This window comes from Oryzias melastigma, linkage group LG7, assembly GCF_002922805.2.
Source record: "Oryzias melastigma strain HK-1 linkage group LG7, ASM292280v2, whole genome shotgun sequence".
Classification (NCBI taxonomy): domain Eukaryota; kingdom Metazoa; phylum Chordata; class Actinopteri; order Beloniformes; family Adrianichthyidae; genus Oryzias; species Oryzias melastigma.
In genome coordinates, this window is record NC_050518.1 from 1,444,362 (window position 1) to 1,455,512 (window position 11,151).

The following is an 11,151-nucleotide window of genomic DNA, read 5'->3' on the forward strand; positions in this document are numbered from 1 at the left end:
TCTCACAACAAGAAAAAAGCCAGAAAACTAGGAGAACTAAATCCCACAATGTTGCAAACCTTCCTTCTCTGAACACACATGTCACAGCTGCATGTGCGTCATCCACAACTTTCATGTCAGTTTCAACTTGAGTACATTTTCCATTTGGAATCCCCTGGATTTTGCTTGAGGACACTTGCCACAGTTCATGTTTCCAGGAATTACCCCAAGTTTCCTTTGCAAAATTGCTGTGAGGTGAGTGAGCCACAGTTTCAGGTATCAAATCGATCAGTCAAATGAAAAGAAACGAAAGTGAAACAAAGTCAGTTAATTATGCTGTTTACTAAGTTTGTAACAGTTTTTTGAGCTTCAGAAAAGAAAGCCCTTATTATTATTATCATTATTGAAAAATAAAGCTTGAGTTTGTAAAAAAGAAAAAGAAATACGTCACTCTTAAAACTAATTTTTTGATTACTTTTCAGAGCAACACTAATTGTTAATTTTGTAATGATTTCATTTCAACCCAATTTATGTTTCATTTTTCCTGAGTTAAAATAACTCCAAAAAAGTTAGTTAAAGTTAGTCTTAGATTTGGGTTAAAAAACCCACCTTGGGTTATTTTTAACTCTGGAAATTTTAGTGTGTGACAATACCATAGTTTTATCTTTTGTGTGGGAGCTTGAGGCTAACACCAGCTTCTCTTGTGCATCCACAGTTTTCATATTTCCATATTGGAGTTCAGCTCAGGCCATTCCTGAATGTGCCTGGATTTCTTCAGCAGCCGTTTTCCACTGATGCCCAAACCCTCTGTTCCAAACAGGAACATTTTCTTCTTGGATCTCCTGGATGAATCATCTCATTAGGGTGAAAGGGAGCAAAAGGAGCTTGAAAAAATGTCACTCTTGAAAAGTTGTAGATTGTGTTGTTGCTCCACAGAACTAAATTCAAAATGCTTCAGATTGTTTTCATGGGTTAAAACTTGTGAGAAGTGATGCTTTTTGGGCCTTTGAACTTCTGTTAGGGTATGAAATAAAACGTAATGCTAAATCATGCTTCTGGCACAATTGTTGTTCACCTTTTGGCGAAACAGCTTTCACTGATTTGCACAGGTGGTTTGGCAGAGAGTTTTCCACCAGGTGCCCCTCCTGACGCCTTGTATTTTCTGTAGTCCCAGATGGGCAGCAGCATGAAGGGGCTTGCCTAAGGACCCACACTGGATTAAGCTCATTGTACACACTGGAAGACAAACCCAGGTTTCCTGAATGGCAGTCCTACACCCAGCCACCTGTACTATCCAGCTGCTATTGCTGGCAAACATTGGTGGCACTTACTTTCTGCCTCCTCCAGGGGGCGTAGCAAGATCCTTTTTTTTCAGCTCCAAGCCTGTGAAATCTTCCTCCTATCTCTAAAACCCCTGGTCCTTTCATTTTGGCTATACACAGTGTCCATGACATTTTTTTAAATTAGAGTGAAAAATAGCGTGTTAAGCTGCAGTTATCGCGGTTACAATTTTCTTGAATTTATCCCAACTAAAATCAAGTTAAATTTGGCTGTGGTGCAGAGGTAGAGTAGTTGATCTCTGATTGGATGGTCATAGATTTGATTCCTACCTTGCCTCCCCATATGTCCAAGTGTCCTCAGGCAAGACATCAAACCCCACAATGCCCCTGATGATCTGATTAGCATCCAGAACCATCAGTGATAGATAGTAATGTGTGTGTGTTCATGGTGCTGACCACAACTTGAACTCCTGCCGCTCTGCAGAAACTATGTTCCAGAAAACGAGACAGGTTTAAAAAAATAAAAATTATGTAATTATTGACATAATCATAACTAAAAGACCCCAGAAAATGATTAGAAAATGGATCTAAAAATGATGGAAGAGAGACTTTAGGAGTATTCAACTCTCTGAATGTTGATCACAACTGCCACCCATTCAATATGGTGACATTTTTCTGACAAATAAACAGATTTAAGATTCTGGCTCTGGAGATTTAGCATAATTTTGTTATGATGAGCCAAAAAACTAAAAACAACATATGTATCTAATCAGAAAACACACACATTGTTCACAAGAAGATACTAAAATTTTTATTGTTAAACAAAAGATTTTCATAATTGGACAGCTTCAGTTTCGATCAAAAATTTGGCATCAAGCCTTTTTTTTTTCTACATTGAAAGTTTATTCTGGAAACATGGACCCCATAACTCTCATGACTAGTCTCTATAAATCAAAAGTTACACATATATGGTCCAATCAACACTGAATTTTATAGGTTGAAAGGCCAAGTGGGCCCCATATGGTTTAAACGTGGACAGAGAACGTGGGCCCAGAGTGGGTTTGTCTGCAATTTCCATGGTGGCCCCACCTTTATTTACCCACATTGGTCTGGAGTCCCCCTTTTTGTGTTTTTAACATGTCTGTGTGGCATTTTTCTTATGAAAGAGAACAAATGTAATAAGAAATCTTTTTTTTTTTCATTTCTGAGAGTGAATGTGTGTGTGATTGAGGCCCTGTGATAGACTGGCGACCTGTCCAAGGTAAACCCTGCCTTCGCCCATCAGTAACTCGGACAAGCTCTGGCATCCCCGCGACCCTAGAAGGGAAAAAGAGGCCAAGAAAATGAATAAATGAAGGATTTCTGAGTATTTCTCCTTTTAAATCAATCAAACTGTCTTGGACAGACTCTGTTTGAATGAATGATCTTCTTTCCATCAACAGCTCTGCTGCTCATGCACTAAACCCTCATCTGTTCCTAGTGTCTAGTTCAGGTTCTGGAGAAGAGAAGATGGTATCTTCACATTGACTGCAGTCAAATGAGCCACCGTTCACATTTCTGTGGTCAAATCAGCATCACTGGATTTTTGGTGTGAGTTTCATCCAATACTTACGGTAGCAGGACTGAGAACGCTGGAAAATCTCCACCAGACTCCACGGAGCTTCTTGATGTGACCACGGAAATGTGAACGGCGGCTCATTTGACCGCAGTTGGAAAGGATTGTAAATCAATGAAAGAGCATTTTGATGTTAGCTTTCATTATTTTATCAAGAACTCTGAGAAACCAATGATTGAATGTATTGATCACAGTCAATAAACATTGGAGAATTAGCTAAAAGAGTCTTTGGTGAACTGGAAGGAGAAAGAATCAGGATTTTGGAGGAAGTTCTGTCCATGAAGATCTTCACTTCCTCGTCCAAGCTGACATTCAGATCAAAACAATCTGGCTGGACATGGGTGACGTTTATATATAGCAGCGGTAAAGATTTACACTAGCGAGACACAGAACTATGATAATTAGACAGTGGGGCGGTGCTGCTCAGCTCAGCTCCAAAAGCCACGCCCCCTCAGAGGAGATTGTAGAAAAAAGGGGCTTCAGATCAACATAAAAAAATGCTTTTTAAGACACTTAGGTTGTGGGATTTTGGTTAAAATTTTCATAATCCTAATTAAAACACTACTGGGAACAACTTTTTTAATTTAGAAAACTTTCAAAGGAGGACTTTAAGTGGGCACTCAGTGGCCTGGTTCACTATGCTAGCCAGTCGCCCGGCCCAGGGGCCAGCAGAGCTAGCACGGTCGCCCCCAGGCTGCCGCTCCAGCGGAGCAAATGGGGGCAAACACAGGTGGGGTCACCACTTGAAACAGTGAACAAAGCCATTCAGGGCCCACATATTCTCCCAACTTGCACTTGCTGGCTGGGTTGTCTCAAAAAAGTCACATCTTATAGGTCAACAGAAAGCCAGATGGCACACGATTGTTGTGCCACTGTTTAAAAAAGCTAAATGTCAGAATGTCCAGACATTATTCTCTGAGATTATTCCCAGATTTTGTGGTGTTGATCATGAGGAGGGGGGTGGGGTGCAGGTGTTAGGCCAAATCCAAATTCCTCCCCTGCCCCTATGGCTTCTCCCCACCCCCAAACTTACCCCTACAGTAGACTACAAACAAAGAGACATGAAAAAAATAATCTTCAAATCTGGATGTTACCAGCCCTCAATGGTATCATCAACAGTCGCCGTTCGTGTACGTTAGCGTGTGGCTTCCCGCACTTGGAAAATACAACATTTTGGTTTTATAACAGTAAAAAGTCATGCTAAAACAAAAAGTCATGACTTACATTTAAATGTATACGAGAGTGCTTCAGAGCACACCCTCATGAAGTAAGAGCTTTTCCTCATGTGGCACCCTTAAGACCTTAACTCTTTCCCCTGGAAAAAAAAGCATTTCGAACAACACTACCCCTATAAGTGGAGGGGTAGGAAGAAGTTTTAGGGATAAGGGAAGAATTCGGATTCGGATAGATTATGCAGCCACCAGAACGTCACTTAGTTCATAAACTAAAGCTCTTGAAAGAGGTCATTTAGGAGAAGAAACCATAAACCCGAAGACCTCAGAGCATGCCTTCACCTCCAAGACTCCCGCCCCTCTAAATTACTCTCTGAGCAATCATCTTCTTTCCTCCCCGAGGCAGTGTTGCTACGTCAAACTCTAGCTGTGAGGAACCAAATCCTTTTGTCAAAGAAGCAGGGATATGAAACAGCATGCAAACTAAACTATTAGTTCACACGAGTGATCAGTTTGTTATTTATTATTATCTAGTCATACATGCTCTTTTTCATGCCAAATTGTCGAGCAGTGTCTCTGTTGTTATTTCCCAGTGAATGATCATTGAGATAAAATAATTTCAAGAGTCAGATTTAATGAGACAATCTTCCTCATCAATTCACTGTCGCACATTCACTTAGTTTGTGTATCGTGTATTGTGTATTTATGTGTGGTTTTTGTAAGAGGTGGCTCTTGTAGGAGTGAACAAAGTCCATCACAAACTGAGTATCCTGCAAAAAAATGAAGTTGTTTTCACCCCAAATAAGATAAAATGGATAAAAAATGAGATAAAGAGGCATGAATCAACTTGTCCAGTTATTCCTCAGAATATCATGTATTAATGAGCATCAACACCTCCTCATTTACCCACTAGACCTTTTTAATAATTTGCACTTCTTCAGATTTGTTGGAAATACAGGCTTGTTGTATTTCTAATAATACCCAACAGTTACATCATTTTTCTTCTTTTTCTCTCTTTGATTTACATAAAGTCGGTCCACTTTCATGCTGTGGTGAAACGCACCAGAGTTTACTAACGATTTGACAGTGATCCTTTTTCTCAAGTAAAGAGTTCAGTTGTTGGTAGACCAGCGGAGAAAGTTAACTCCAACATGGAGCGAACAAATGTGAAAATTTGCATTTTTTTCCCCATAATATGGCCACGTTTCAGACTGCGTGTTTGCTGTGTATGGACAAGTTCACAGTTTAATGACTGTGTACCCTCTGTTTGAGGGTACACATCTCTCTCCGAGGAAGCGGGAGAGATTTCAGGTTCCAGGTTGCTCATCTGTGCTCCTGTCCCTGGCAGTGGACTATATATATATATACTGTATATATATAAATACAACTGAACTGAATTGAACTGAACTGCATGCAAGGGTCAAAGGTCGAGGCCTCATTGCAAACATGGCAACCGTAGAGCCTGAACTTTGCCATTATGATATATTATCAAAATCAAAATGACAGGACCACCCGCAGAAACGCAATTTGTCCGTAGGTGGGTCAGTTAACATATAAAGTCGGCTTGCCTATGCAACAAATGTGATGCTAATATTCCAACAGAGGAATATAAACAGAAATCAAGTAGCGGGCACAAAACATTTGACATGTCTTCAACCGAACTTGAGAGTTTATATATATATATATATATATATATATATATATATATATATATATTGATATACTGTTTATACTGATCCAGTGTCACTTTAAAAATACATTGTGCAATTTCTGTAATATTAATCATTTCCACAGTGCAATTTCTTCCTCTTTATTTTTCTTTTTTGTATTTTTATCTCTTATAACTTTGTTTTCTTTGTAAATATGTAAATTGTCTAATTTTTCTAATTTTCTATCTGTAATGCTGACGTAACTCTGAAATTTCCCAACCTTGGGATGAATAAAGGACTATCTTATCTTATCTTATCTTATCTTATCTTATCTTATCTTATCTTATCTTATAAGTCGTGATTTTTACTAGTTACTACTTCATGCTTCAACATTAGACGTTATATTACTTTGATAGACCTAAACTGCTAGTAGAAGGCTAATACACGCCGTATCTATCTATCTTTGATTTGATTTATTTAATTCAACATTGACATCTAATATTCTACTATTTCTTTAACAGATCATATATGGAGCTATATTTGGGTCAATATTATTTGAAACCCAAATAAAACAAATTGAAAAAAATATTGGCTTTTGGCCAAAAAAAGGTAAAATGTCCAAAACTTATTGCTATTCTGAAATAAACTTAATTATTTTCAAAATGTTCTGTTTTTTAGGTTTCAGAATTCAAAGTTTCAATTTCAATTTTTTTTTCAGTTTCAAATCTTTTTTTAACTTTTACATTTTTTCTTTTTCGTTTTCAGATCTGAAAACGAATGGAAACACAACTATTTAAACTTCACTGATGGAATGTCAACATTGCTTGTTGACAATGTCACTGTAGGGTCTGTTCTTTACCAGCAAACACTATTTTAGTAGTATTCATTGCCATTATTGACAAAGAGCTTCACCTAAACTGATCCTGCCGTCCTTCTCCATTCATTCTACAAGAAGTCAGTGCAATTAAAAACAGCAATGGCCACAAAATGAGCCCCTGGCTTCTGCCATTTATGACCTCTGACCTCTCTTACTACCATATTTGTGAACTGGTCTATAAGAGTGGGCTTATGTGCACAAGAGTTGGTTGGACTTTTATCCATCAGAAACATTTTGATCAAACCTGTAGTGTTAAAAAATACAAAAAAAGCTGTGTTGTGTGTCAGTTCATTGACATAAAAAAGTATTTTCTACACTTTTTATGCTGCTTTGCTAAAACCATGTTAAAATAAACATCAATCCAATTTCATTTGTACTTTGTGTTTGTAATAGTTTCCCATACATCACCTGGAGCCTGCTATTAGCCCATCACAATCCTTTTGTTACACTTTGTAAACAGATCTGGAAGACCTTGCATGCTCCTGCACAACAGTATCCTCTCTGCTGGTATCACTGTCATCACCACAGGCGCCTCTCTGAGAGCTCAAAACATGGACGATGTTACATCGGTATTTCCCTTTGGGAGAACATCTCACACCATCTGTCAGATGTCATCATACAAATCCAGGTGAAGTTGGTTCCAACAATGGCTGTCCTGAGGGTCACCAACAACACAGGCCTTTGTTCACAGGGGTTACCAGCTTAATGTGACACAAAGACTCAAAGGCTCTGTTCTTTAAGGTGACATAATTCTTAAGGCATCTGCATTACATCTTCAGAATGAAAGACTCTCTGATCTGGTGGATCTATCTTTGAAAATGTCTCATGTTGTCCATTTCTAACAAAATGGGAACTAAACACAAATGTTGATAGTCTAATAAGTGTTAAATAATGAAGATGGAATAGAAGAACACAATCATAAGAGAGTCAAGGTCCTGATGAAATGATTCTACAAGATACAATGGTAGGACTTAAAAAACAAAGTAAGTGAGTTCAGTTTAGTTCACGAGAAAACCACTAGGGGATCTGTCACATGATCAAGTCAGTCCACATTCACTCTAATTCAAAACATTGTAGTTTCTATAACCATTTCCACCTTAGACTTGATGACAGATGACAACCATTTAGACTTTTTAGCGTTGGAATGATTGTTTCTTGACAGTTGATGTTATTGTGTAAAAAAGTACAAAAACACACAATCACCCTCATGTATATGGATATAAGACTATGAGTGTGTGTGGGTCGCCAACGTCAGCCTCATCTGACTTTTAGAGGTGCAATAGATACTGAAAAAAGGGTCACTAAAATGGATATTTTCTGAATATAATAATAAGTGGGCATCTACCATTAGCAGCATCCTTGTTGCATTAGACAGCTATTTGCTGAATATTATATGATCTGTGGGACCAACTATTGCAATAAATCTATACTTAGAGTAAAGACTTCTGGTTTTTGTCTGTTAAATGTCTTATTTTGAAGTTGAAGGCTTTTTTTCTGTTTCCTCACTGGATTATTTGTGTAATTTTTTTTTTTAAATATGTTTGTTGACTTTGCTAGCTTGTAAGTTTCAATTTAGTGGTTGGCGGAGCCACTTTAAGAAAGTAGTGGATGTATTTTCGACACGTGACCAAGCGACTTGACATGTGAATCAGATGTGGTGGGTAGATTCTAGTATTTTCCAAACAAAACTTTCTTCAGAATCAGATTATAAATAAAATGGAAAAAAATGCAGGTCATGTTTGTTTTTTTCTGCAGCTCGGTAACAACTCTGAGTGTGTTTGTGACCGCAAAACAAATCAAAACCATGATTCTATCTCCACCGTGCATCACAGTTGATATGAGATCTTTTTCAGCACATTGCAACTTGTTCACTTTAGTGTAGTCCTTGTTTGTCATGATCTGATCTAAGCCTTTAGGGCTAGGTATCGATAATAATTTCCAGAAATGATTCAGTTTGATTCACAAAAGCCTTGATCGATTCAGTTACATTTTTTTTGGTTTTGTTTTTTAAATTTGTTCGATCCATTCAGTTCAATTTGATTCAATTCAATTTTGAGTTTACACATTTAGACACATTTGCTTAAAAATACATTAATACTCTACTATATGTTTATATACCATAAAACATATTATTGAAATAATGGGATTGTTAATAGCATGCAGTGTTACATGGTTTTTCAAAAGGAGAAGTTCTAACAAAAATCATTAACATTGTAAACATTGTTCTGCTTCTCCTGGAGGGCTTTTCAGTTTGGCCACTAGGTGGCACTCACGCTACAGCAGTACACTTTTTTCAAGAAAAATAAGCAAAGAATGAGAGAAAACAATGCTTTAGACCACAAATGGTCCCTTTCAGTTTTTTTCCTTAAAATAATTTGAAAAATGAATGCCTGTAAGGTTTATAAAAATGTTTATTTAGTCAGCAATGGATGTTTACGTCGACTTAGCATTAGCCGTTCTATGGGAAATTCCATTAATCGTTAGCAATAAGCTAGTGTACTTTAGCTTTATGTGCTAAATCGATTTATATTTTTATGAATCGATTATTGCTCTATTAAGCTTAAATCAATTCAAAATGATTTTTTTCAACCTAGCCCTACAAGCCTTACTTATGACCTCTAGTACCTTGAAGAAAAGCAGTCTCCTGAAATTATAAACCTAAATTTCGATTTTCAACCCACCGCCCCAGGGTTGCAGGCTGTGAGTTGAAGTCACGCAGAAGATAATTTATATCTTGGCTCCCAAGAATCACTGAATTTTCCATTTAGATAAACGGGAAGGGGTGGATCTCCAAAAACACTCGGTGTCTAATTATCTTCTCATTTTGTCCTAGCTAGTGAAGCTGTACAGTGTGTGTACAAGCAAACAATCTGCCATCAACAGGAAGAAACTAGAAGGAAGGGGCTTATTACCTCTGTAGTCATTATGCTATCAGTTTTGACCCCATCCTCGTGTACTTTCACATGCACACACTGAGATTGTTATTAAAAAGTCTAAAACATGGCTGATCCTTTTTGATCTCTAAGACAGCAGATAATCAACCAGGGGGCAGAGGTTTCCCCGCAGGGAACAAAACCTGACCCAGACATGCTTAACCTCAAAGCAAAAGTCATTTTTTAACTATATTTTTTGTTTTCTGAAAACACAGAAATAATACGTTGGCAATTGTGCTAATATTCACGTTCCCCATCCTATTAGGGGAAATATTTAGCATTTTTAATAAGCTCACAGAGTGAACGCAGATCATGAAATAGTGGCCGTCATGCTGCGACTCAAAGTGTCCAATCCCTATTATCCCAGCATGCATCACACACTCTCACAGGATTTCTTCTACACTAGAACAAGTGGCGCTTCATTTTAGCTATATTATTTTCACACCATTTCTTCTCATTTGCCCTTTTCTGCTTCATTTGCTTCCTGTACTCCCTTTCTTTAGGTCAGCCATTCTCCTGCTCCTCACTCTACAATCACGGAGCAGTCGGCACTCAGAATGAATTTTGTCCTATATAACAAAAAAGTAAGATTTCTAACCTCTTAAGTTTTAAAGTTAAGATCCTTTTACTTATTTTTTTATTGAGCATTGGAGCCTTAAAAATGTCCTGAAGGCTTCATAAAGCCAGACTGAACATTCTGTTTGGGGTAATACAACATGACAATGCTCTAAATGCCTCCAAGTCAGCCCCCCACCCTTCTTTTACAGAAGCATTTCAGCAATTTTATTGGAGGTGAAAGAGAGAGGCTGAGGTCACCGTGGCAACCACATGCTTGGCTGGATGCAGGAGCTCATCTGGCTGCATGCTCGCATCCGTTCAGGGAAGAACGTGCCCCAGATCTCGGCTGACATTTGGCAGCCTTTGGGGTCTGCTGCATATGAGTTACTGAGCATTAGACGCTTTTATGTTGGGGGAAGGGCAGGAGACTCTCGTCTGGCTTGTTTTTTTTTTTTTAGTTTTGTTATGTCAAGCGATGCAGTTCACTCCTGGGAATTGATCTGCAATGAGGGCCTTTATTTGATCTCCATTTCTGGGTTCTTTTCTCTCTTTTGCAAAAGCTTATGTAATTCTCTGACTCTGCACGGCTGCAAAACAATGACAGCAAAGAAGAAGTGAGGCGGCGAGAGGGTTTAACCGGATTATACAGAAGTGTGAAAGTCACCAGAGGCCTCTGAATCATTGTCCTCGGTGATGTCCACAGCCCAAAAACAAATGAATAAAAGAACACGCTGCAGACATGCAACAAAATCAACTGCAGTGGATCACAGACCAAAGTTCACAAAATAATTCAATAGCATTTTTTTTTTGTTCTTTGTTTCAAACACAAAATAAAAATAAACATAAGAATTACAAAATTAAAATATAAAAATTTTAAAAAGTACAAAAATACACAATAAACATAAGAATTTAAAAATACAAATATAAGAATTGAAAAATACAAAAATACAAGTAAAGCAAAAAAATGTGCTTGAAAAGGAGTGGGTAGAAGAAGATTCTTGTGTGGTCCCACCCCTTTCCACAACATTTTTTGTTACCTTGTCTCTTTACGTTTTTTTTTTCTCAAAACACGTCAAATTTCTTTTGAT